Raw genomic sequence first — 27,688 nt, 5'->3', positions numbered from 1 at the left:
CAGCGGTGCTTGCCCTGTTCAGCGGTGCTTGACTTTGCTGTCTCTGACCTGTTCAGCGGTGCTTGCCATGGCGGTCTTTGCCCTGTTAAGCGGTGCTTGCCCTGTTCAGCGGTGCTTGACTTTGCTGTCTCTGACCTATGCAGCGGTGTTTGCCAATGGCGGTCCCTCATTGCCCAGCGTGGCTGTGGCTGCCGGGGCCCTCCTGGGCACTGACTGTGGCGGTAGCCTCCTGGCCAGTGACGATTGGATTGCCCTCCTGGGCACTGACTCTGGCGGTGGCCTCCTGGCCAGTGACGATGGGACTGCCCTCCAGGGCACTGACTCTGGCGGTGGCCTCCTGGCCACTGACGATGGGACTGCCCTCCTGGGCAGTGACTCTGGCGGTGGCCTCCTGGCCAGTGACGATGGGGCTGGCGGTGGCCTCCTGGGCAGCGGGGATGATGGCGGGCTTCTCCGCTGTGCTGCTCTTCCCAGACTTTGCCGCTGTCTTCTGCCCCTTCCCCACCTTGGGAGGAGTCACAGCTGAGTGGACGGTCCCCCTGGGAGCCTTGTGAGCAGCTTTGCCGGCTGGAGTCTTCCCCCTATCCCGCTGGGCACTGTCCAACTTCTGGTGCTTCACAGGGGGGGGACTGGCTGTGCTGTGACTCCGTGTCACACTGGCTGCCCTGGTGCCCGGTGCACTCCACATACCTCTAACAGGCACCACTGGTACTGGAGATGTTTTTGTTGCGGTGCTAGTACGGGACCTATGAATTGGAGGAGGGGGGTGGGAAAGAGGTCAAGGTTGCTCAGGATCAGTTTCTGATGAACACTGGGATGGGTAGCTGGAGGGGGTCTGGGAGTGGAGGAAGAGGAGGTGGTTGTAGGAGGTGTAACTTTTGTTGATTTTTGGTGCAGGTGCATGCGCTGGAGGCTGCCTTGAGGTGGATGGATGTTGGGTGGGTGTGTGCCTGCGTTTGTGTACTTTAGGAGGGGGAGTCACAGACACACTGGGAGAGGACACAGGGGATGTATTAATGGTAATGGGGTGGTGAGTGCAGGTGAGCGGGGTGTGGTGGTGGGTGTGCTGGTGCGGGACGTAGTAGCTGTAGTGGTAGTGCATGCAGGTGAAAGTGTAGACGATACTGGGAGGGAGGAGGGAGACGACGACGAGGGGGACACAGTGGAGGCAGTGGATGTTGCTGTGTCTGTATGTGGGTGATGCTTGCGTGAGTGTCTGTGGGATGTGTGGTGCTTATGTTTGCCTGAGCTTCCCTTGTGTGTTGACGTGTGTGCAGGCTGGTCTGATGGTGTGCTTGGGATAGGCTGGGGTACAGGGGATTGGGTCTGGGTGGAGGAAGTTGGAGGGGGGAGGCTAGAGACAGGGACAATGGCTGCCATCAGTGTTGAGGCCAGAGATTGCAGGGTTCGATGATGGGCAGCCTGACCAGAATAAATTCCCTCCAGGAATGCATTAGTGTGTTGCAACTCCCTTTCTACACCCTGGATGGCATTCACAATGGTAGACTGCCCAACAGTGAGTGACCTGAGGAGGTCAATGGCCTCCTCACTGAGGGCAGCAGAGGTGACAGGGGAAGGGGCTGAGGTGCCTGGGGCGAAGGTGATGCCCACCCTCCTGGGTGATCGGGCACGGGGTGAAGGCTGAGGGGCTGCTGGGAGGGCGGTGCTGGTAGGGGGGGTGGCGGCTGTACCTGTAGAAGTGGGGGGCACAGATTTTGCCGCGACCACAAGGGAGCTCCCATCGGAGGACAAGTCCATGTCGCTGGTTGCTGATCCTGTGATGGCCGTGAAGCTCCCCTCGCCCTCCGTCCCACTGGTGTATTCAGAGTGCGTGGTGTGGTCCTTCATGGCCATGTGGGATGCAGCTCCCTCGTGCTCCGGTGCCACTGTACCTCCGCCTGATGATGCTGATGCACAAAAGAACAGGGAGAGCACAAAAAGGGGGGACGACAGAAGAAAGACAGGTTGAGTGCATGGCTTACCGCTACCGTTGGCGGACAATACAGACACAGCAGCCCCCTGCACTACGCCGCGCTGTTGGGCTCTACTGATGCAGTTCCTGGGATATGGCCTACATGGCTATGGTGGACATCAGCACACATAGATGACACAGGGGCATGTATACCTGTTCTTGGCACTCTACAGAGGTGGGGTGGAGTGCCACATGGCCTGCATTACGGAGGGGCCTAGGCTACGGAACTCGCCCTGGCCTAGGGAAACCCACAGCCCTCCTCCCCCACCCAGACACCTTCACTGCGTGCAAAGTCCGCTGCATAAGAGTGTACTCACCCCCTTGTGTCTGCTGTGATGCCCTCAAGCGCCCATCCAACTCAGGGTAGGCCACCGCCAGGATCCGGAACACAGGGGGGTCATGGTGCGACGGGCACCCCTCCCACGTTGGGAGGCCATCCCCAGCTGAGCCTCCGCCGTCTTCTTGCTCCAGCGGCGAATGCCCTCCCATCTTTTACGGCAGTGGGTGCTCCGTCTCTGGTGGACCCCCAGGGTCCGGACATCCTTGGCGATGGCACGCCAAATATCCTTCTTCTCGTGGGCGCTGACCTACATGAAATGTACAGGGGAAGAAGAGAAGTCATTACCAACTGCACCATCGAAGTGAGTGGCCCACATCCCTACCCTTGCCATGTGGCACATGCATTCACAGTCCTTCATGCATGCAGAACTCTGCCCCTTTCCTACTTACAACCAACCCTCTCCATACAGGAATAGCCCATACAACTTGCTCCTTGTGTACTCACCTGTTAGTCTGGAGGACTGTAGAGTAGCGTGTACTGGGGGAGGACCCCGTCCACGAGCTTCTCCAACTCCTGTGCAGTGAAGGCAGGGGCCCTTTCCCCAGATGCACGAGCCATTGTCTCTTCCAGATCGAGGTCACAGCAGCACTTGCAGTATAGGTCCTCTCCTGTCGAAGATCAGGTATCAAGTGATTCAACAGATAGAAAATGGCGGTCACATCCGAGGCGGTGACGTCCATGGCGGTGCGTATCATCACCGCCGGCGCACTTCGTCATTGGCTCCTGGGGCCCATAGGGTCCAATGTTAACCAATGCAGCATTGCGCAGCAGTCTTCGACCGCCTACCGCGACGGTGTACAACGCCAGCGCAGTTACCTCACATCCCATTGTCCCAGTTTGGAGGTCAGGCAGCCGTCATTTCAGGGGCCCACATGGCTTCATTTTCAACTGCGTCACACATACCTAGGCCTGGACTCAACACACATACAGACAACTTTTTGGATTATGTTTCGTGATCTGTGTATCTGTGGGTACATACCTCTGAGTTGTTTGACTCTGTGGTCGCTGTTCTTCCTAGGCACCGTCAGCTGGGACATGTGAGGAGATGGCAGAATCCTCCGGTGTACCGACCACTGGTGGAACTGTTGACAATGGAGGAGCAACATTTAATCATCACCTGTCAAGACTTCAGTCATGCGTGGGCGTAATGCGCGCAATGTACGCAAGATGTCCTATAAAACTGCCAATGTTTTTTTAGCATCATACATGTGGTGTGGTAAAAGCTATTTACCCAAAAGATCAGGCCATTGGTGGTATCATTGCAATAAACATTCCTATAGCATGATATAAAAAAGAGTCTAAAAAGAATCAGGAAATCAGAAGAACTGCAATTCCCAGCCTTCTCTAGAAACTAATTAGTCTTGGGTGTGGTCATAATTAGTCTTGGGTGTGGCCAGACTATAAATACCTCCACACCCTCGCTACAAACGCCTTCTATTCAGAGCGCTTTGCATGGAGTTCGTTTCGGGGCTTGCTGTTGAGATTCCAAGACTTCTTCGTTTTGTCAAAAGCGAGCGGCCGGCTCACGGCGGTGAGCTTTTCATTTTATGACAGTTTCATGAAACTCTGTTCTTGGAGTTTATTTGTAAAGCAATTAAGTTGCTGTGAAACCTTGCGTTCTTTGTTAATTTTGGAAACGATTTAAACCTTGCAGGTCTGAATTATTGATTTTCTGTCAGTTTCATGAAACTCCTCTCTTGGAGTTTATTTACAAAGCAATTATCTTGAGTGTTTCTGGTGAAACCTTGCGGTCTTTAGTTTATAGTGGAATGCTATAAACCTTGTAGCCCTGAGTTATTGATTTTGTTGAAAGGAATTGCTAGTAGAAATAATTGAAGCTTTTGTCAACGAACAGCAAAATTGTTCTTTCCAGGAACTGTGATAAATAGATGTTCTGTTTTCTGAGTGTTACTAGAGATTATATCAGTGTGTTTCTTTAAAAGGAAAGTGTTTTAAGATAAATCCTGTTTATTCATGAAAGATAATGATTCTTTTAATATTTAAGAAAAAGACTACAACATTATATTTTATCTTCTAATAACAAAGGAATTCAAAGGATTTATGTTGTTTTAGTGGTTCAGGATAATGAGACAATTTTCTTGTGAAATAGTTTTTGTGTAGAATTTAACTGGAGAAATCAACCGTAGGAGAATCCCGTCATTCCAAAAAGGAAAAAGATATTAGTGAGATTGTTTTTTGAGCAATGTGTTATTTGAGTAAAAGTTATTATTGGATTAGGTATTAACTTTTTCCTTTTCAGATCTCCTTCCTGGCAGTCCCTTTCCATAAACCCCTTCCCCCGGCTGGGCCCCTCCTTAGTTCAGCGCTATAACAGCATCTGACTTTGGTGTTGCCTGGAAGTGGGACCCTTACTCAGCATCGTGCAGATCCCGAGAATTTGGACCTCCTGACAGATCTGACAGAATAGAAGGCCCACGAGTTTTCTTTTCTCTTGATCTGCACGATAGCTGACAAAATGACTACTCTAGACACTGTCATGCAAGCATTAACGCAATTGCAAAAAGAGTTACAAGAGTCTAGGAATGACACTGCAGCTTTAGCTAACAAAGTTACTCAGTTACAAGCTAAAATAGACAGTCCAGGAGGAACACCTTTACCACGATTACCTCCATCTCCCACCAATGTATCTGTCAATGTTCCCACACAAATACCATTAGCTGCTCCTGAAAGGTTTTCGGGAGATGTTAACAAAGTTCAAATATTCCTTACCCAAGTAGAGTTACATTTCACTTGTCGTCCAGCGGCCTTCCCTGATCCACAGTCTAGGATTGCCTTTTTAATTTCCTATTTATCTGGAGATGCAGCAAATTGGGCAGTTCCCCTAGTGCGACAAGATAGTTCTCTACTATATAATTGGCGTCGATTTGTGGATGAGTTTGAGAAAGTGTTTGATCGACGAGCAGTTACAATGTCGGCTGATAAAGAATTATTGGAACTACGACAAGGAAACAAGGACCTTATTTCTTATCTTTCCCAGTTTAATCGCTTAGTGGTAGAAACAGCTTGGCCCAAAGAAAAGAGAGCTGCACTCTTTTATCAAGGTCATAAGGAAGAATTAAAGGATGTATTAGCGCAAATTGATCCTCAGCCCAAATCATGTACGGATCTGATCAACCTAACTTTAAGACTTGATCATAGACTTTCTGAGAGAAAAGGAGAAAGAAAGAGACCAGATCGTAATACATGGCACCAAGACAGATATCGTCCTTCTCCTTCCTCCACTTTGTCAGATATGGTTAGTGAACCAATGGAAATTGGAACTCTTCGTCAACCTTTAACCAAAGAGGAGAAAGAACAACGACGTCGAAAAGGATTGTGCTTATATTGTGGAAAAAAAGGTCCTTTTGTAAGGGATTGCTTAGTAAAACCAAAGAACAAAAGTGACACTTTTACTAATAACAAGAATCAAGTTGCTTCGGTAGGACATGTTGAGGAAAACTAGTGAACCCAAGAGATAGAGGAGGGAATCCCTTGGGTATTCTTGCAATCCCTTCTGTACATTCCTGTTCACATCCTCATAATAGACATTTCCGTATTCCAATACAAATTTTGATTTTAGATAAATGGCAAGAGGCCTTTGCATTAATAGATTCAGGGGCCACTGGGAATTTTGTGGACTCCCAAACAGTATCTCGATTACAACTCACTTGTCAAAAGAAAAAGATTCCAGAAAAGGTACAGGCTGTGGATGGTAGTGAACTTACTGGAGGCCCAATCTCTTCTCATACTTTCCCAATTCAAATGACATGTTGTAATTCCAATGGTCATCAACACCTAGAGCAAATACAATTTGATGTTATCAGAGCACCGCAATATGGTTTTATTCTGGGAATGCCTTGGCTAAGATCGCATAATCCACACATAGATTGGAAAAAAAATACCCTAACATTTTCATCAGCGCATTGTTTAAAACAGTGTCTTTTCACTACACCTATGATTCAACAGATAGCTACCGCAGCAGAAAAGGAGATAACATTACCTTCTCAATATGCCACATTTGCAGATGTATTTAGTGAACAAGCAGCTGGCACGTTACCACCCCATAGACCTTATGACTGTCAAATTGATTTGGTGTCAGGATCTGTGATCCCTAATTGTAGAATTTACACTCTTTCTGAAAAAGAAAATCAGTACTTACGGGAATATCTGGACCAATGTTTAGCAAACAATTTGATTAGACCCTCACGATCACCAGCAGCTTCTTCTCTGTTCTTCGTTCCCAAAGCGAATGGAGATTTGAGACCCTGTATTGATTATAGAGCTCTAAACAAAATTACTGTAAAAAATAAATATCCTTTACCACTAATTCCAGTATTATTGGACCAAGTCAAGGATGCTGTCATTTACACAAAACTTGATCTCAGAGGAGCTTATCATTTAGTACGCATACGAGAAGGAGACGAATGGAAGACAGCCTTCAAAACCCGATATGGTTTGTTTGAATATCTAGTAATGCCCTTCGGCCTCTGTAATGCTCCTGTAGCATTTCAATACTTCCTCAATGACGTTTTAAGAGAATACTTAGATTTATTTGTCATTGTTTATATAGATGACATTTTAATGTATTCTAGTACTCGAGAATGTCATGAAGAACATGTTGAGAAAGTACTTTTAACTCTACGAAAACATCATCTGTACTGTAAGCTAAGTAAATGTGAGTTTCATACGGAGGAAGTAGAATTTTTGGGAGTCACTTTGACACCTAAGGGAATGCAAATGACAGATAGAAAAATCCAAGCTGTCTTAAATTGGCCCACACCTAAATCCGTTCGAGATGTTCAATGTTTTTTGGGGTTTGACAATTTTTATCTGCGTTTTATTGATCATTTTTCGCAAAAGGTGGCTCCCATTACAAGATTACTTCGTAAAAATACTCAGTTTCAATGGACACCACAAACTGAAGAAGCTTTCCAAACGTTGAAACAAGCTTTTACCACTGCTCCTATTTTAGCTCACCCTCGAACTTCAGATCCATTTATTGTAGAAGCAGATGCTTCTGATGTAGCCTTAGGAGCCATCCTTTCACAACGACATCCTGTTACAGGACAGTTACATCCAGTGGCTTATATGTCCAAAAAACTTAATTCAACAGAACAGAATTATACCATTGCGGAAAAAGAACTCTTAGCGATTCGTGAAGCATTCAAGGAATGGAGACATTACTTATCTGGAACTACTCATCGCATCACAGTCTATTCTGATCATAGAAACTTACAATTCATGAGTTCAGCTCGAGTATTAACTCCTAGACAATTGCGATGGATGTTGTTTTTTGCTGAATTTGACTTTGTCGTTACTTTCAGACCAGGCAACGATAATAGAAAAGCAGATGCATTAACCAGACAAGATTCTACCTTAGTGCATGAAAAACCTCAACCAATGCCAATCATTGATCCCTCCAAAGTTATATGCCTAATAGCTGCTGACGAATTTCTAGATTCCATTCGTTCCCATTTTCACATTACAGAATGGTCAAAATGGCTTAAAAAAGGTGCTGATTACTCAATACAACAAGGTTTACCTTTTTTCCGAACAAAAATCTTTTTATCAACAAGAGAACTACAAGACACAGTTTTTCAATGGTTGCATGCACATCCAATAGCGGGTCATCCAGGACCTCAGAAAACCTTAGAACTGGTGAAAATATATTTTTGGTGGCCCACTTTAATCAAAGACGTCAAACAAATGGTAAAAGTATGTGAAACTTGTGCTCAATACAAAAGTTCTCATGTTAAACCAAAGGGGTTATTAATACCTCTACCAACCCCTGAGTACCCATGGGAACATATTTCAATGGACTTCATTACAGGTCTCCCTGAAGTCAATCAGATAAACTCAATCTTAGTAGTCATTGATAGCCTATGTACGCGCATTTTATTGCTTGTAAAGGACTCCCCACATCAAGTGCTCTAGTTACTCTTCTTTTACAGAATGTGGTGCGTCTTCATGGCCTTCCCAAGGTTATTCTGTCAGACAGAGGGTCTCAGTTTTCAGCACATTTTTGGCAAAAATGGTGTCAGGCGTTACACATTGATGCTAATTTATCCACAAGCTACCACCCTCAAACGGATGGTCAGACTGAAAGATTAAATAAAACGTTAAGACAATATCTACGTTGTTACGCAGCAGAAGACCCTTCTTCCTGGCCTACATTACTATGGCTTGCTGAATTAGCCTATAATAATTCTTGTCATACTTCTACTAAGAATACTCCATTCTATGGTCTTTATGGTCAACATCCTCGTGTTTTACCAGTCAATTTACCAAGGGTTACACAAGATATGCCCGCAGTACAAGGAATGTTATCACACTTACAAAAGATTCACGTACAACTTCAACAAAATCTTCAACAAGCCAAACTAAAATACAAACAACAATATGATAAAAAACACCAACCTGGTCCAGAATACAAAGTGAAAGACATGGTTTGGTTATCTACAAAAAATGTAACCTTCAAAGACAAGAATACATTTCATCCAAAATTCATAGGACCCTATGAAATCCTCCGACAGGTTAACCCTGTAACATACAAATTGAAACTTCCGCCATCTTTGAAGATTCATCCTGTCTTTCATACTTCATTACTAAAACCTGCCCATACAAAAAGCAAGACAAAACTATCACCAATCCTTGTTCAAGATCAATGGGAATATGAAGTAAAAGCAATTAAAGACTCTCGATTTCATGGAAATTCCTTATGGTATTTAGTAGCTTGGAAAGGTTATGGTATGGAGGAAGACTCTTGGGAACCTGCTTCACAAATTCATGCTTCACAATTGATACGTCAATTTCATGCTCGTTATCCCAACAAACCAGGTCCACGCCCACGCCTGGGGAGAGGGTGTACTGTCAAGACTTCAGTCATGCGTGGGCGTAATGTGCGCAATGTACGCAAGATGTCCTATAAAACTGCCAATGGTTTTTTAGCATCATACATGTGGTGTGGTAAAAGCCATTTACCCAAAAGATCAGGCCATTGGTGGTATCATTGCAATAAACATTCCTATAGCATAATATAAAAAAGAGTCTAAAAAGAATCAGGAAATCAGAAGAACTGCAATTCCCAGCCTTCTCTAGAAACTAATTAGTCTTGGGTGTGGTTATAATTAGTCTTGGGTGTGGCCAGACTACCTGCCACACCCTCGCTACAAACGCCTTCTATTCAGAGCGTTTTGCATGGAGTTCGTTTCGGGGCTTGCTGTTGAGATTCCAAGACTTCTTCGTTTTGTCAAAAGCGAGCGGCCGGCTCGCGGCGGTGAGCTTTTCATTTTATGACAGTTTCATGAAACTCCGTTCTTGGAGTTTATTTGTAAAGCAATTAAGTTGCTGTGAAACCTTGCGTTCTTTGTTAATTTTGGAAACGATTTAAACCTTGCAGGTCTGAATTATTGATTTTCTGTCAGTTTCATGAAACTCCTCTCTTGGAGTTTATTTACAAAGCAATTATCTTGAGTGTTTCTGGTGAAACCTTGCATTCTTTAGTTTATAGTGGAATGCTATAAACCTTGTAGAAAGGAATTGCTAGTGGAAATAATTGAAGCTTTTGTCAACGAACAGCAAAATTGTTCTTTCCAGGAACTGTGATAAATAGATGTTCTGTTTTCTGAGTGTTACTAGAGATTATATCAGTGTGTTTCTTTAAAAGGAAAGTGTTTTAAGATAAATCCTGTTTATTCATGAAAGATAATGATTCTTTTAATATTTAAGAAAAAGACTACAACATTATATTTTATCTTCTAATAACAAAGGAATTCAAAGGATTTATGTTGTTTTAGTGGTTCAGGATAATGAGACAATTTTCTTGTGAATTAGTTTTTGTGTAGAATTTAACTGGAGAAATCAACCGTAGGAGAATCCCGTCATTCCAAAAAGGAAAAAGATATTAGTGAGATTGTTTTTTGAGCAATGTGTTATTTGAGTAAAAGTTATTATTGGATTAGGTATTAACTTTTTCCTTTTCAGATCTCCTTCCTGGCAGTCCCTTTCCATAAACCCCTTCCCCCGGCTGGGCCCCTCCTTAGTTCAGCGCTATAACAGCATCTGACTTTGGTGTTGCCTGGAAGTGGGACCCTTACTCAGCATCGTGCAGATCCTGAGAATTTGGACCTCCTGACAGATCTGACATCACCTACAGGTTTGACCGTGCCACAATCCAGGAACTGTGTACCCAGTTGGAGCCTGATCTGATGTCAGCAATCCGCCATCCCACAGGAATCCCCCCTCAAGTGCAGGTGCTATCAGTGCTCCATTTCCTTGCAAGTGGGTCATTTCAAACAACAGTGGCCATGGCATCAGGGATGTCCCAGCCTGTGTTTTCCAACGTGTTGTCCAGAGTGTTGTCTGCCCTGCTGAAACACATGAGGAGCTACATTGTTTTCCCTCAGGTGGAGGATTTGGCTACTGTTAAAGGTGACTTCTATGCCCTTGGACATATCCTTAACATCATAGGTGCCATTGATGGGACCCATGTGGCTTTGGTCCCCCCCCCCCCCACAGGAGTGAATAGGTGTACAGGAACCGGAAGAGTTATCATTCCATGAATGTACAGATGGTATGTTTGGCAGACCAGTACATCTCCCAGGTAAATGCTATGTTCCCTGGCTCAGTGCATGACGCCTACATCCTGTGGAATAGCAGCATCCCTTATGTGATGGGTCAACTCCAGAGGCACCGGGTGTGGCTATTAGGTGACTCTGGTTATCCCAACCTCTCATGGCTACTGACCCCAGTGAGGAATCCCAGGACCAGGGTAGAGGAACGCTACAATGAGGCCCATGGGCGGACTAGGAGGATGATCGAACGCACCTTCGGCCTCCTGAAGGCCAGGTTCAGGTGCCTCCATATGACAGATGGTTCCCTATTCCACTCACCAAGGAAGGTGTGCCAGATCATCATCACCTGCTGTATGCTTCACAATCTTGCTTTGCGACGCCAGGTGCCTTTTCTGCAGGAGGATGGTGCCTTTTCTGCAGGAGGATGGTCCAGATGACGGTATTGTGGCAGCTGTGGAGCCTGTGGACAGTGATGAGGGAGGAAGCAGAGGAAGAAGACATTGATAACAGAGACTCAGTCATCCAGCAATATTTCCAGTGACACACAGGTGAGAACACTTTCTTGCCTACTACAAGTACTTTCACACTTCTACCTCTATCCTGTCTGTCAATTTCAAGCAGTATTTGGTAACTGAGTTGTACATTTCCATTACGGTTTCACAGGTGTGGTTACCAACGTGTGTCATCTGCTTGCATTCTTCATAGACTTGTGATGTGTGACATAGGTATGTTGACATTACATGTGAGTACGGATTTTGTCACTGTCATAGCTAATACACATTTTCTAAATCACAGACTGACTCCAGATTGTTTTGTGCTTCAAGGGTGTTTATTGAAGTGCTAATTATTGGAGGGGGTGGTAATATGGTGAGGGGTGATGGTGGAGGAATGTCCATGGGAGAGTCCAGTCTATTAGTCTTACAGGTGCACTGCCCATATGGGCATAGAAAGTGGAGCTGGGGCAGTTCCAATATGGACAGGGTTACAAAGTGGGACAGTGGGATAACAATCAGGGTGGTCTCATTTCTTGGCGGGGGTCTTGCCATCGTGCTCTGTCCTGTTCCTGGATCTCAGGGACCGCTTGCGGGGTGGTTCTCCATCTGCAGGGGGTGGGGTGCTGGTGTGGTGGTCCTGTGGCGGGGCGTCCTGTCCACTAGCGCCAGCGGAGGTGGTGGGCAGTTCATCGTCCATGCTAGTGTCAGGGGCCCCTTGGAGTGCCACAGTGTCCCTCATGGTGTTCTGTATGTCCTTCAGCACCCCTACGATGGTGCCCAGGGTGGAGCTGATGGTTCTGAGTTCCTCCCTGAACCCCAAATACTGTTCCTCCTGCAGGCGCTGGGTCTCCTGAAACTTGGCCAGGACCGTAGCCATCTTCTCCTTGGAGTGGTGGTATGCTCCCATGATGGAGGAGAGGGCCTCGTGGAGAGTGGGTTCCCTTGGCCCGTCCGCCCCCTGTCGCACAGCAGCCCTCCCAGTTCCCCTGTGTTCCTGTGCCTCCGTCCCCTGGATCGTGTGCCCACTACCACTGCCCCCAGGTCCCTGTTGTTGTTGGGGTGGTGGGTTATCCTGGGTTCCCTGTAGTGGTGGACACACAGCTGATTGACGTGTCCTGGTACGGAGGTATGGGCCTGCTGGGTGGGTGCTGTGCTGGTGTTTCCAGAGGGTGGAAGGTCTGTGTTGGGCCTGAGGGGAACCGACTGTCCCGAGGCCCACGATGGTCTGGGCTGGTCATCTGGATCCAGTTGGCCAGAGCTGCTGTCATCACTGTGGGACTCTTCTGTGGGTGGGGTAGAGATGTCTGGACCCTCCTGTCTGGTGACATTGGGTAGTGGTCCTGCAGGGGTGTAAAAGCATGATTATTGCGCCTGTGTGTGTCATGGTGTGCAATGGGTGGGTGAGCGTGTACACCAGTGCTAGCATTCCTGTGTGGGGGCTTGTGTGATGATGGTTGGGGGGGTGTTATGGGTATGTGCAGTGGGCATGCTTTAGTGAGGGGTGTCCATGCTTTGTTGTGTCATGCAGGGCTTGGTGTTGGGATGTGTGGTTTGTGTTAATAGTACAGTAGTGAGGAGTTGGAGTGATAGGGGAGGGGGTGAGGGTGGGGGTCTGTGATAGCATGCAGGTAGGGTGGGGAATATGATAGTTAAGATTTGACTTACCAGAGTCCATTCCTCCACCGACTCCTCCGAGGCCCTCAGGATGCATAATGGTCAAGACCTGCTCCTCCCATGTTGTTAGTTGTGGGGGTCCGCCTCCAGTCCGCTGTACCGCGATGTTGTGTCTGGAGACCACAGAACGCACCTTCCCCCGTAGGTCGTTCCACCTCTTCCTGATGTCCTCCCTATTTCTTGGGAGCTGTCCCACTGCGTTGACCCTGTCGACTATTCTTTGCCATAGCTCCATCTTCCTAGCTATGGAGGTGTGCTGCACCTGTGATCCAAATAGCTGTGGCTCTACTCGTACGATTTCCTCCACCATGACCCTGAGCTCCTCCTCAGAGAATCTGGGGTGTCTTTGCCGTGCCATGGGGTGGTGTAGGTGATGTGTGGGGTGGTGTATGTGGTGATGAGTGTGGTGATGTGTAGTGGTGTGTGGTGTTTTGTGCGTGGATGTTGTGTGGGTGATGGTGTTGTGTGCCTCTGGGTGGTGGGGTTGTCTATGCTGTGCTGTCTGTCTGGCCTTCGTCAAAATGTTTGGTCGTAGGAGTTTGTGGGTGATGTGGGTGTGTGTTTTATATAGTATTGATTGTATGGGAGTGGTGTGTGTATGTGTATCAGGTGTGTGTCTTTCGAATTGTCCAATGTGGCGGTGTTTTGGAGATGTGTGTGTATTTTGAGAGCGGCGGTGTGTACCGCCAATGGAATACCGCGGTTGAAAGACCGCTGCGTGGATTCGTGGGTCGTGATAGCATGGGCGTGTTTCTGTTGGCGTGACGGTGGAGGTTTTGTTTTCGCCAGTTTATCACGGAGCTTTGGTGTGGCGGACTTGTGTGGGTGTCTGAATTTCGGCGGTTTCTGAGATGTGGGTCATAATAGCTGTGGCGGATTTCCACAGCCGCAGCGGTGTATTGGCGGTCTTCTGCACGGCGGTAAGCGGCTTTTACTGACAATGTTGTAATGACCGCCACTGTCTGCTAGCTTGTTTGTAAAGAGAGTGAAAGTGTCACCAAGTGTCAGACTGACTCACGCTGAGGCTTTACAGATATCGAACGCCAAGTGCGCTGTTGAGAGAGTAGCTCTGAAGATATTCAGCATTCCATCCAGTACTAGATTAACCCAACTCCAAAATGTATTTTTGGGACAGCTACGGAAACTTAGTGGCAGATGTATTAAAAATGGCGCTGCACGTAGTGCAGCCCCACTTTGGTTGTGCTCTTTAGCGCACCCCTAACACCACCATGTGTGTGCGGTATTTAAAACACAGCGCACCATGGCACAGAGTAGGGGGCAATAGTGGCAATAGTGGCATTTTTCATGATTCTATTGATGTACTCTGCAGTAGTAGTGCCAAAATATTGGTGCTACTCCTGCAGAGTACATAGGGGCCCATTGTATGCAATTGATTGCCCCCTTTTAAAGTCTGCTCTGAGTGGGCGCTAAAAGTGGCAAAAACAATGATGCAAGGAAATCTGTTATATTACTTGTGCCATTTTTTCGGCCCCCCCTAATGGGGTAAAGCCCCCTTTGCATACATTATGCCTGGTGCAGGCATAATGTAGCACAAAGGGTTAGAAAGCTGCACAATGCATGCATTGTGCCACTTTGGAAATATGGTGCTGATTTTTGGCCTTCTAACGCCACATTACTGTAAAAAAATGATGGTAATGTAGCGCTAGAATGGCGCTAGGGGCTCTTTGATATGCCCCTTTTGAGGGGTCCCGGTGATGTCCTTTAAAGGCGTCGATGACCGCTTAGCCTTATGGTGGACTCGTCCAGAGATCTTTTGTGACGGCTCTATGATGTAAAGCTAAACAATACATATTAAGTATTGCTGTAACTGCTTTATCCTAGAGGAAAAAGCTGCTTGAGAGAGAAAGATGTTAGGATTCTTTTGGCTCTACATTTTGAAAAACACACCTTTGTGAGGCTCATTTCTTTTTAGGAAGTCCTTCTTTAGGCAATGTAGACTTCCTTTTTTGTACCTCCTTTGTGGCACACCCTTCTACCTTTTGCAGCAATGGTATGCGAACGGTGTGTGCCTCCAGGGACTCTGTAAGGAAAAAAACAGAAAGGAATAAATGGCACATGTACAATATAATACACTGACTATCCACACTGTCTGAGGCCCCCATCTATGAGGCGTTTATTGTGGTTTTGAACTGTTGAGGTTGATGCTTACCTAGCGTTTACACACAGGCTCTTTTATTTACCTGCAAGAGTTGTATCCTGTTGCACTGTGGACATTGTGTTTTGAGGCTCTAGGATTTGCTGTACAGTGTTGACTGCCATCTGTACTTCGGCATCATATCCTGTAAAAAGTATACAAACATCAGAAAAAATTATTAGAAATAAGCAAAATAACAAATATGACAAGGTTGTTGAGGCTGAAGGTTGACATGGTTCTATGAATTATAAAGCTCTAGATAGCTGTATCTTGCTGAATGGCAGCCATTTCCTCTGGCTGCCATTCAGCAAGATACAGCTATCTATCTATCCGCCATAGCTCTTGGGGATCCTGTGTACAGAAAAGACTGAATTGGGCTTCAGACAATAACTCATTTGGGCCACGTTTTCATAAACACCTGCCTACTACTCATTTTTTAAATTATGTACTAGTCGTGCATAAAATACTGTTAAAATCAGAACACAACAAACTGAAAAAGCAGCCGTTCCAGGAGACATTGTTGCTAAGTAAAGTAGATAAAAATATAAGCATAAAGGTCTCTAATTACTATGCCATATTTACACTGATTGTTGCTGAACTACAAGCGTGTATTTTGCACCAGAGTTATCATACAGACATCAAACCCTCATGATGTCTCTTCCAGCGACTGTTTTAAATTAATATCTTGTCTAGACCCTGTGCCATACTTACTTTTCTGCTTAACAGATTCACTGTGCGCATTACAGACATATTAGCAAATCCAGAAAATATACAGAAGGTATTTGTTTTTATTTACACATTAAGAAATTAAATAATTTAAGCATTCTCCCTCAGGATACTACCTGCCCAAGTACCCTTTTCTAGCCTCAGAATCCTACAACTTCAGGTCATACTCCCTCACACCCGCAGCTCCTGAGATTATTATACATTAACAACAATGCCCTGAAAGTGAGACAAACACAATATCTTGTTTATGCTTCCCTAAGCACTATGCATTGTTTATCAAAAGGCCACAAAATTGTGCCACTGTGCAACATAAGATACAGGACTCTCAATATTTATGTGGTTCCACAGCCTTCATAGTATAATTTTACTTTTGCAAAAAAGTGTCACTAATAATTGCTGCATTGTCACAATAATACATGACAGTTTAAAAGCCTTGCATCTGTTTATATATATATATATATATATATATATACACACACATACACAAAATCTGGACTGGATCAACGATTGGGATCCAGTCCTGGTTTCCACTCTCTCCCCATGTGCTCCCCTGTGCTGGGGCGGAGCTCTCTCTAAGCCCCAGCCTGGAGGGTGGGAGGAGACAGGCATCACACACTCATGTATTCATCGCCCCCTCCACAGCTATTGAACAACTGTAGGCTAAGGAGGGGAGCATGGGGGGGCCCATGCGTCGTGCTTAGTTCCCCATGGACATCATCCTTGTGCTTGTTGCCCTCAAGCCCCCTTTGCAGTGACATCCTTTGGTGTTTGGGGGCAGGGGCCGCAAGCCACACGCTCAGTGACCTCTGCCACGAAGGTAGGAACCCTCTGGGATGGAGAATGCAGTGTGTGAGGTTAGCGACTCCCATCCCTGAAGAAAGCCCTGTGAGGTCTGGGGGCTGAAGGGCACGAGTCTTGCACTCTGCAAACTCCAACACCTGTTGGAGTGACATCCTTGGGTGGTTGAGGGCAGGGGCCGCAAGCCACGCACTCAGTGGCCCCGGCCATGAAGGCCAGAGGCCCTCGGTGAGCCAAGCATGAGGCTCACAACTCCCGCCCCATTGATTCATGGTTCTGGTGTGGTGTGGGGAGGGACCGCGAGCCTTGTGCTTGGCACCCCCCTGTCATGAAGGTAGAGGCCCCCGGGGCTGGAGGGCGGCACCCAGTACGAGGCACGTGACTCCACCTGAGGTCTGGGACTGAAGGTCGAGAGCCTCGTGCTCCACACACTCTAGTCCCTTTTGCAGTGATGTCCTTTGATGTTTGGAGGGAGGGCTCACAAGCCACCCGCTCTGCACCCCCTGCCATGAAGGCAGAGACCCTTGGGGCAGGAGGACGCAGAGTGCAAGGCTCGTGACCTCTCGCCCTAAAGAGTTGTGAGGTCTTGGGGGGCTAGAAGGTGTAAGCCTCACACTTGGTGCCCTCTAGCCCCTCCGATACACCCATCATCCTTGTGGTGTTAAGGTGGGGGTGAGCGAGCTTCACGCTTGGCGCCCCCTGTACCTGTAAAACAGCGACCACCTGGGAGGGGGCCCTTGGTTTGGCACTCCCTCCCCTTTGATCATAGTTCCCTTGGGTGCTGGGGTAGGGGTGCACGATCCTCGTGCTGGGCACCCCCGTCCCTGTAGAGTAACGCTCAACTGGGGAGGGAGCATGTGGTTCGTCACTCCCTCCGTGGTGTTTGTAGGTCTTGGGGTGTTGGGGCAGGAGGCCATGTTTCTTGCACTGGGCACCCACTGCCCATGTAGAGGAGTGGTCCGATAGGGAGACAGCATGTGGCTCGTCTCTCCCTCCCCGATCATTGTAGGTCCTGGGGTGTTGGAGCAGGGGGGTGCCCAGAGCTATCGTGCTGGGCGAACCCTCTCCCCTTTTATCATAATTAAAACATAGTTTGCACAAAAAATAAAGACAAGCCTTAGTTAACAGTGATCAAAGTATGAGGCAAACATTACGCTCTGGGTGACATAGGGAAAAGGCTGGGGATAACGGAAGGGTGAAACTACAATAGAACATATACAAACAGGCCATAGTTAATTACCTTAAGTAGAAGATGGTTTGCATCACCATTTTGCGCTCTGCCCTTCATATGTTTCTCCTTGATGGTTTGGGGTAGCCCTGCTTTCCGCAAACTTCAATATGCAATTCACAAAAAAGAGTCTTTGAATGTGGTTATGTGTATGATCCCCTTGGGGGGCTTTTATACTTGCTACGCCATGCTAATTATGCACAGGCTTTCTGGAGGGGTGGGCTCACAAATATAGTATGCTTTATGGTTACACTTTAATAACATGGGGATGCTTCAACTGTTCACTGTGTCACCTGTGAGGCTGTCACATTCTACTTTGACATCTGCTAATCAGGTATGGGGCCCTTTGACATGCAAAAAACAGAGGTTGAAAGTTGATTATTTGATGTAAGCAGTAACAAACAGTCCAAATAAGATAATAGTGGCAGTGGTAGCAAATTCTCTAGAAAATACATATTGACACAAAGACCCCCCTTGTGAACAGTGAGTCCTCACTTATTTGCCCCTTACACATAGTTTCCCTCCTTACGACAACTACGACTTGTGTTTTTTAAAAGTAATGGCCGTATACACCCACGTTGACCCTTTCTGTGCGTGTGGGGCTTGAAGATTATTATTTTTTTAAAAGGTTACCTCTGTACAATCCCTGTAACACTAGGAGAGGGTGGGAGGGGGCTGTGTATTTCCACTGCTCCTCTCTTTGAGGAGGCACAATACAGCCACACAGCCGTGAAGGCCTGAACATGCCTAGACTTGTCCTCTTAGGCAAAGAAACATGGCGCACACCTTTAGGGCCACCATTTTACACAGCCCATAGACCTAGACACCATGGTAAGGACCCTGGCACCTGACTAGCACGTGATCCCATGATGTCACAACCCATGTGACTCACCTACACCTATGTCAGTTCCAGGGTTGGCTCTCATGGGGACCAGAGGTCCCAGTAATAGAAGTGACGTCACTTCTGGGGCGAGACAACTGGCACTTTTGAGTTTGATGAAGAGAGGGATCCCCATATTCTTTTAATGCACAAGAATATAACACACACAAAAACTCCAACACAGTTTTCCAAGTTACTTCTGCAAGATTGTGCGTAATATCTTGAGGTGTTTTTAGGGACAAGAGGATGCCTCTTAGCAGACAAAGAGAATGGTATGCTTTGTCGTGACTTTGCTTAAGTGAGGTGCGAATCAGGGTGTCAGCCGGGCCGAACACTAACCCCCAAGTACCCACTTTGCTGATTGGGAATGGAAAGAGGTCACAGTGTTTCCAGATCATTGACATGGGAGAGATGGGGGTTCGACTGGACCCAAGAAAAGGATTTCTGTCTTTGCACATTTAACACTTGGTCATATTGTGTACATCTCAGGAGGGACGTTCTGTAAAGAATCCACAACTTCGCTCAGTTCCCAGATTAATTCTGTAGGCTCTGATGGAGCTTTGCATGGTTCACGTACATAAAATTGCCTATGTTGTAGGTTTAAATTATGCATTTGGTAGAGACATATTACTGTTGAAGAGGATTGGAGAAGGAGAGAGATGGTGCAACTCCCAAGAGCTACAAACATGTATCATGGAAGTCAAGGATTAAGCAAATCACTTCCAAAATGTGCCTGGAATGGGACTCACTTGAACTTCTGGAACCTAGTAGCACCTAATCCTCATGCTATCTGAAAGCTCTGATTTCATCACCCTCGGTATGAAAATGGATCTGGCACAAAGGCTGTGAGGATTTCAACGAACATTCCATAAGAGGTTATCACACACTTTAGGAAAATTTGCTTTATTTGTAGTTTTATATAATCAACGTGGAAGCATATATATTTTAGGCTACTATTTGACCAAAACTTCTTGATGAACTAAGGTTACACATGGATGTTGATTCATCAGCATGATGGGGTAGCGTAAGTGACATCACACACCCCTTTAACTGTAGTAACATCACACGAAGTGACATCATATGACCTGTGACTCTGAATCTCAGGATGTAATGCCACGCGACTTTAAAACCATAGGAAGATTCACACAAATAGAGTTAAACAAACAACAGAGTTTCATGCCCACCCGTATTGTTTCATATGGAACATATGGTGATACCTCATCAATGTTAACAGGTTGTGAATAAAGATCACTTGTAAGTAACGTTCACGTTTGCCAAGCATAGAGGTGACTGTTTTGTTCATACACGTCATTAGGTGTAGCCTAGAGAAAGTTTTAGCTGTTTTCTAATGCTTTTCTTTTCATTGTTCGTCTTTGTTATTTTTTTAGTCATCCTCGTGTTTTTAAACTATATCACCTGATGCTGTAATTCGGAGCTAACTTAACCTTTTCTTTGCACCTTTAAGAATCATTTTCCGTGATGTGCTTCAAAACTAAAAATGGTTTCTATAGTACATTCGTCTGCTGGGAAGAATCTATTCTGCTCTATTAAATATGTATGAAATTGGTTTTTTTTTAATTGTAAGCATATGAAGCCACATTTAGGAGGCATGTATTTTTTTTTAATTTCAATGGTTGTTTTTCAAGTATTCACAATAATAAAGCATGACAACACGTCATGCATTTCTCCCTGCCAAGAAGCATAGCTACTTTACCATTTATTCTATTAAATGAGTTGTATCCTTCCACTGCCCATGTCAGAGAACTGTTTTTTTCTTTTGCACTTTAATAGCATTTGAATACAGGTACTCAGCAGGAGTACATCGCCCTCACACTTTCCCCTCGTCCCATCTTGTTGTTCCCTCCATTTTTCGCTATGTATCAGCTATTGCGCTCTTCTGTGAACAGGTGATGGCCCCTTCTGTCTGCTCACTTCATGTTGCATCAACGTGCAATGTGGTAGCAATCTTGGAATCCCGTTTTTTGTATAGTTTCTGATAGCATTCCTAAATGGCTGCCACGTCTACACACAGTATATGATATAACTTGGTGGTCATCTCGGAACCTTATAACTCAGATAAACCAGATGAAAAATAGAACGCAAAGATGGTTGCCATCAATATGGTTTTGCCAGTGGTTGCATTGCACAAGTATTAGAAAAGTCAATAATAATATTGGCAAAGTGAGAATAATTGCCTTAACCATAGCTTGTTTATCACAGTAATGAAGCGAGCCACATTTACAGCGGCGCTACGAAGTCTGCTGCTGTTTTTAGCAGTTTACACAATGATAACTGCATTTGAAGGTCAGGTCTAGTAACAGATGTATGACTAGCTTCATGAGTTCTAAAAAAACATAATCCAAATGGACCCATTCTGTTCCCACTCATACAGCATAAATCATGAGCAATGACTCAAGCCCATTTATACATTGGCTGTGTTACACTGTAAGTGACTTACATTTTTCTGATGACTTGGGCACAGCTGCCTAAAAAGGAGTGCTTTTCTCTACCGGGGCTGGTCTGCCTAGGCTGCTCATTTCACCTTTACTCATATTTTTTAATGGCATTTTTAGGACGAGATTTAGCCAAGACCTTTTGATGTTACTACAATTATGTATATAATATACTTTTGGAACATTCAGTCGGCCTTCTTCATCAATTGAGCTGTTGTGTCAGTCATATTTTTCTTCTGCCCACTACAGCATATAGCATGGGGCACTGGTTAGCCCACTTCAGCCATTGGCTAACTTCACTTTGAGTTAGACTTTTCGGCTCTTTCACAAGGAGCACATCCACACATAATGTAGTTCCTTTCAGTGCAGGGACTACTATGTCAATGTGCTCTTTTAAACTAAAGAATAGTTTGCTTTTTGCCAATGTTTTCTGCTCGAGTTCAAAGACCAAACGTAAATAAATGGCTGAAGATTTGCACTTCACTTATCTCTCATTAAGATCTGTGAGAGCCCCCATCTTGGTGGGATTCCCCTGACCTCTTTTATTTCGTTAATCAACATAATTGCTGTTATTAAGGTGTTGAGACCCTCACAAAGGCAGGGGAGTATCTATGGAGAGTATCTATGAGGCTATGGGGGCATATCGCCCTCTGCTCCCATAGCCCCAGTCATTATAGCCCTGGACACTTTTGGCAAGTTTAATGCAGGATCTCTGAGGGTATATGAAGGTCAGCTGGAGTGGTGTATTAGGACCAAAACGGGATGTCTATAGACTTGGTAATGCCCTCTATATGGCAGGTAGATGTGTTTATAGGTGAGCTCCTCCTGCCTGAGGGTCTCTGTGGTTAAACTAAGTATCTTTTGAGAGCCTGCTGGAGCTGACTGATGGCACACTGAGGATCTTTAAGGGCTGGTTGGTGAGTGTAAGGACCAGCTTGAATGACTAAAGACAGCCTTGGGCTGCTTGAGGGTATGCTAGATGGATATAAGGGCGCACCAATGGTTTCTGGAGGACAGTTGGGGCATTTAAGGCCCAGCTGGAGGTAGGAGCATTCTAAGGGTCTCTAAGAGCTCTCTTGTTCATCCTAATAGCATACTGAAGGTAATAAGGGTGCACTGAGGATCTCTGAGTACAAATGGCGGTTGTTTAAATGCCGGATGATGTGTGAAGAAAGGTTGTGGAGGGACATATGGAGGTATCTAGGGGGTCAGTGACTGTCTGCTCGAGGCCCCTGAGTGCTGGTTAGGGTTTTCGAGAGTGCTTTGGGGATATTATAAGGGAGGGGCATTGTAAATAGTGTTGTCTTAGGGTCAGCCCAACTGTTGCTCACAGAGTGTAAGATGATACTATCAGAGGACCTGCAGCTGGGCAAGGGCATTTACAGGTCTGTGAACTTCTCAGAGGTAGGCTAATGGTGTTTGAGGACCAGCTGCGGCTGTGTGAAGGGGAGCTGAGGATCACTCTTAGCCAGCAGGGGCTGTCTGAAGGCCAGCTGAGGATATTTAAATGCATTGCTGAACTTGGCACTGCTGACACCTATGCTCTTTCAGTTTTACTTTCCATCCAAAGTACTGCATGGAAGCCCAGCTATCCAGAAAATCCACAGCTACTCCTATGAGGCATATTTGTGATTGTGCATCATGTACAGAAATGCCTGAGTTTATTTGATATAAAATTATTTCATTGTTTTAGCCGAGAAATATTTCAGTGACATAACATAGAGAGCATCTTTAAATATACTTAATTTATTTTCGCCTCAACCTTGATCAAACCCTCAGGAACTCTTTGACAATTTCTCTCAATTGTTCAGCAACAAAATCAAAGCCATTTACAGCAACTTCAGCCCGCAACCGGAATGGACAGACATCGCCAAATGCCTACCAATCTTATCCAAAGAACCAATGCTACTCCATAGACTGTCATCACCGAGGAAGAAACCATTGCAACCATGAATTCCATCCACTCAGTAGCCCCGTCGGGCCCCTGCCTCTACAATGCCTACTCCAGATGACTGCAACCCATCAGCGCCATACTCACACTCATGCTGAATGCCTCCTCCTCTTCTGCAACCTTCCCAGATGCTTGAAAGCATGTAACTGTCGTCCAGTTGCTGAAGAACTCCCCGGCTCACCTGTCAATGCTCACCACCTACACATCGATCATACTGCTACCGTTCCTGGCCAATGTCATAGTGAAAATCATCAACAGGCACCTCACCAAATACCTCAGTGACCACCAACTCCTCTAAACCACTCAGTATGGTCTCAGACCCAACCACAGCATGAAAACAGCCCTTATCACTGCTACAGATGACATCCACATGGCTCTAGACAGAAGAGGCACGGCAGCCCTCATTCTCCTGGACCTACCTGCAGCACTTGATGAAGTGTCCCACCCCATCCTCCTCCAATGCCTACACAACATCAGAATCCAAGGGCATGCACTCTGATGGATCTGCTTTTTCCTGACTGGAAAAGTCCCATTCAGTCAGCCTGGCACCGTACATCTCAAATGCCCATGACCTTATCTGTGGTGTTTAGCAAGAATCCTCCCTGAGCCCAACCCTCTTCAATGCATGTATGATCCCTCTAGCCAGAATCATCCACTCTCACTGCATCAATGTCCTCTCCAACACTGATGACATGCAACTAATTTTCTCCTTCACTGAAAAGATGCCGATAACCCAGATCGAGTTCAAGGCCTACATGATTGAAATCACTCACTGCATGAAGACCAGCTGTCTAAAACTAAACCCCAACAAGATCAAAATCATGATCTTTGGGACGAGCACAACACCTCCACCTGGGGGTCAACAGAGCTGGGACTGACATCCACCCCACCACGCATGCCAAGACATTTGATTGTTATCAATAACAAACTCGACATGACCGCCCAAGTCAATGCCGTCACTGCCTCATGCTTCCATACTTGGAAGATGCTGAGGAAGATGTTCAAATGGCTCACAATAAACACCCAGAAAACCATCATGCACACCCTGCGAACACTCTATATGCCGGTATCAACAACCCACTCACCAGAAGGCTGCAGACCATTAAAAAATCAGTGGCCAGAATCACTCTGAATCTACCACACCACACTCACATCACACCACACCTGAAATAGCTCCACTCGCTCCCCATTCACAAACACACACAATTAACACTCCTCACCAACACTTTTGAGGCACTACATAACACTGGCCCAGCATACCTCAACAATTGCATCTACTTTGACAAATCTTTCAGACATCTCTGCTCATCCACACTCCTACTTTGCCAAATCCCATGCATACGGAAAAACATCTCACCTAGAGCATAGAATGACCTTCCACTACACATAAGAGACTCCTCCTCACTTCTTGGTTTACACAAGAAGCTGAAGACCTGGCTTTTCGAGAAGTTCCACTAGGCCCTAGTTGTGCCTAAACTCTCACCTGCTCTGCACCAGGATAGGCTTCTAGGTGACAGTGCGCTCTACTAATCTTCATAACATTTAACAAAACATTATTTTAATTTGATGTCCACTAAACCACATACGGTTCATAATCTGATTACAATATTTCTCATTTTAATAGCTAGTCTGGTGTCCGTCTGATATGGCTCATCACACATGTCAACACTCCCAATTTAGTTGGGAGACTCTCCATTCTATAAGCTAAAATTGATGTTATCTTAGCGTTCGCCCTCTAACATCTTCCTCAACATCAAAAAAGTGAATAAGGGAAATAAATCCTTCTCCCTGACAATTTTTATTTCTTAATTATTTTCTTAAGTATTCCCAAATGACAACATGGTCATGAGTACTTAAATTATGTGGTGAGAATCTGACCTGCTTTGATTTTAGTTCAGTGTCTTGTGCCCTTTTAAGAAAACTCATACAAAAGAATTGTTTAGCAGACACAGTTCTACTTACCAAGTAGTCTTGATGCATGACACCTTTAGCCAACGTTTTGGGGCTTTGGTGGGAATGGTGCACAAATGTCAGTTATTTTATTTTTTAGGTACCCTTTTAAGTTTAATTATTATGTGAGGATATGTATTTAAATACCTTAGATGTGTTTCTTGTTTCTTGCTTTTGTAGGCCAGCTTTAGAATTGTAATAACACTTTTTATATTGTTTGCTAGTATTTATAATTTGTATACCATATATTCTTGGCTGCAACTGGAAACAACTACTGTGGCTTAAGAAAAAATCATCTATCATATCTGAACTGGCATGAAAAGCAGATTAGCAGTACACATGGACAGCAAATTTACTAGAAAAAAGTTAAATAGAATATATACATTCTTAAATCTATCTAAGTCTGGTTCTTTGGGAAATATGTACTGAAAGAAAAATAGGCAGATCATATCAATTTAGATTCTTTAGAAATCGTGCAGCAAAACACTTGCAAAACACTTGCATTTCTAAAAAAAACATGTAATTTAAAAATGTGCACCAGACATATCACCTATTTATAAGAAAGTGGTGCAGCGCTGCACTGCTTCACTTTAGAAACGCAGGGATGCGCCATATTTACAAAAATACCTGCACCTCTGTGTTCTCCCATTGCTGGTGCTAAATGTAGCTGCCTAGCGCCAACATAAGCCCCCGTGCAAGGGTGCCTGTGTTGCAGAGAATGAGTGTTTATGTGCAGGAAGGTGTCCCTTTCAGCACACAAACACTCAATAATGGTGATATGTGTTTCACAATGTACACGAAAGTAGCAAATAGTAATTTAATGGTTGCTTATGTGCAGGATCGGGCACCTTCCGGAACGTAGATAATCATTAATTGTGTTTTGCTCTTTCAAAAAACAAGGAGAAATAAAAGTATTTCTCCTCTTTGCGCTATGCTAATGGCACCCCTAGGGTGGTGTTACTTTTTGGCGCTGCCTCAGATTTATGTTTACTTGTAAATCTGGGGCACTGTCAAAAAGCAATGGGTGTTGAGTAGGTACACCCTCAGCAACACCCATTGCACGCCCCTCTGCTGCGGAAAACTGCATTGGGGGGCCCATATTTACAAGCCGGCGTTAAGCCACAAAAAGTGGCTTAGTGCTGCCTTGTAAATATGGCGCAGGGAACAGCACCTCTGGAGTGTCACAAAAAGTGATGCTCTGGAGGTCCTAAGGGCTTGTAAATATGCCCCTTTGTATTTTGCTCCAATGTGTGGCATATTCTAATAAAATGCTTTAGGGAAACTACTTTGGTGAAAACATAAACACTGCCTCATTATTGATGACAGAATGGGAAGCATTCAAAGTAGTAATCAGAGGGATGGCTATTGGCATGACTGTGGGAGCCCTTTAAACATTGCTTCGGGCCCTTGCGCAAGTAGAAGAAAGTCTTGGTCCATTAGAAAGAGCTGCAGCGACACAGATTCTCAAACACTACAAGACACTAGAGTGGAATACGCAGCCCTACTAGAACGCCTATGCATCATAGATTATAAAACATATGTCAGAAGAAAAATACAGAGGCAGACACATCTGGGGCATTACTAGCCCATCTGATTCGACCAACTCCATCCTTACCACTACTGCACCATGCAACACACAAGTCAGTACTCAGGTAGATCTCAATGTGATGTTCCACGATTTCTACTCGCAATTATATACTCCTCCCCATCAATCATCTCGACGGCTATTCCAAACGTCCTTTCCCAGTGATCCTATCCACGGGGACAGCAAGCAAGCGCTCCCTTCTCGGTGCCCCTATAACCATATCTAAGAACCGTGGGGCGATACAGGAATTAGCTAAAAATAAAACACCCGTGGCTGATGGGCTACCAGCTGAATATTTTGCCACATTCGTCTCACACCTGGCCACAGTTGAAACACCTCTATAATACATCCCTAACTGAGGGCAGTTTGCCTCCATCACAGTACAGGCATCTGTAGTAGAGCTACTAAAGCCCAATAAACCACCATTTGACATGTCTTCCTACAGACCACTCTCCATACTTAATAGCAAATACAGAATACTTGGGAAGGTCTTGGCCTTGCAGATTACTTCCACTACTCCCAAAATTGCTCCACATTGACCAATGCAGATTTGTTCCTAACCGCAATACATCACTTGATATATGTCGCCTCCACCACATTATGGATGCTGCGAAAGATTGATTCCCCCAAGTAAGCTGCCTGTCCTTAGACCTGCATAAAGCCTTTGACACCCTAACATGGGACTATATGTTTGCATCTTGTGAGCGTTTTAACATTCCTCCAACAAATGCTCAATGTGTGCAACTTCTTTATTCTAAACCTACCACACGAATGTTGACAGACCCTCTTATTTCACAGCCATATATGATGCTCCGCGGATCCATACAAGACTGCCTGCTATTACCGCGTCTGTTCTTACTAACTTTGGATCCCCTGGCACAACGTTTACATCAAAGCACTGGTGATTGG

Source organism: Pleurodeles waltl, chromosome 3_1, assembly GCF_031143425.1.
Source record: "Pleurodeles waltl isolate 20211129_DDA chromosome 3_1, aPleWal1.hap1.20221129, whole genome shotgun sequence".
NCBI classification, from domain to species: domain Eukaryota; kingdom Metazoa; phylum Chordata; class Amphibia; order Caudata; family Salamandridae; genus Pleurodeles; species Pleurodeles waltl.
Note: the sequence above shows the minus strand (reverse complement) of the source record.